Here is a 1581-nt window from a genome sequence, read left to right as displayed (position 1 = left end):
TTTCAGAATATGATTTTTGGCATAATTTTCTATAAATTCCAGAAGGCTATTGTAAGATGTTTGTTAATGGTATCTTTTAACATACAGCTTACCAGGTTTTGCCAGAAATTTAATATTGACTGAGACATGCTTCTTTGTGACCGCTGTATCATGACTTCTTATGAATTCCATTTGAGCAGTGTTCTTGTCACTGTCTCTGTCTGCACTCTTCTGGTCTGAAAATCCTGATCTCCTTGTTCAAGACTGCAGTTCCTGAACTGGAGGTGGTAGGGAGTGTCTGGGTATCAAGTACCAAGTTATAGTATGGTGTGCGATTGTAAAACACTGTAATCCTTTGTAAAAGAGTTTTGCCACAAGTTACCAGGAGGCAGCTGCTGATTCAGTAGCTTTTTTTTTTTTTCTCCCTGTTTTAAATATTTAATTTTGATAGCAGTGGAAAGTATATTCTCTAGAACACAGCACAATCCGTTGATTCATGTTACAATTTAGAAGCTGAGGTTTTGTATAGTTATAATTTACAACATATCAAAGACCTGAACAAAGCTCACAACACATTGCTATAGACAGCGGATAACGTGTTTCCCTGTCCTTTCCAGATATATATATATATATAAAATAAAATTGGGTCATTTCACCAGCTATGCACCAATAATTTTCAGGACACTTCATTTCTCTTGGTTCCTTTTGTCAGTTCTGCTCTGATCTTAGTGATCGCATGCAGCATGATTTACACTGAAATTTTTAGGCCATTAGGTGACAGAAATGAGTTATTCATCAACTAACCAGAGGAGCATAGCTGGTACGGACTACTGGGATGCAGGGGACAGTGTTCCTTGAATTTTGCCTAAAAGCAATCTGTAGGAGTCTTAACTGAAACCATTGAAACGCTCATCTCTCTGTGCTTTAGAATCGAGGGTTTCCCTTGGGGAGATGGTAAGTACTTTGCCCATTTTCATTCCACTTCCAAAGAGGTGGTAATATCTTCTAGAGCTAGCAGGTAGTATTATTAAGCATATACTTTGTACAGAAGATTGAACTCTACAGGTGTTTAGGTGTAACAGACAATTTTTGTTTCTCCAGGAGATTAAATGTTTGTCAGGATTTTGTCTCTCAGTTAAATAATGGCAGAGCGGATTATGTCAGGACTTAACCTAGGTAAGTGGAGTTTGATATTTGAAAATGTGTAGCTGGCTGAAATTCGTGACAGCAAAAGCAAGTTGTATTTATCTAGCGTTTATTCTAAATTTAGGAATTCATACTTGAATCGTCTGCTCAGCCTCCATGAGCAAACTTGATATTTAAGATGCATTTATTTTGGGATAATGACATCAGTAACGGGGCCTGGTCTAATATAAAGGTGTGGGTAGAAAAACAACTGTTAATCAGCCTAGTTGCAAAATGTCTTTGCTGAGATGTAGCTGTGTTAAACTTTTTTATGCGAGTTCCTTACATGTCACGTACATGACTGTGTGTGACTTTCCCACCAAAATGTAACAGCACTCTCTGCAATGAGTAGACCTGAAGCCATGCCAAAACTTTCGGACCCCTCTTCTTTTCAAGTAGAAGGGGTCAGAAATCATG

Source organism: Accipiter gentilis, chromosome 8 (genome assembly GCF_929443795.1).
Source record: "Accipiter gentilis chromosome 8, bAccGen1.1, whole genome shotgun sequence".
Taxonomy (NCBI): Eukaryota; Metazoa; Chordata; class Aves; order Accipitriformes; family Accipitridae; genus Astur; species Astur gentilis.
Note: the sequence above shows the minus strand (reverse complement) of the source record.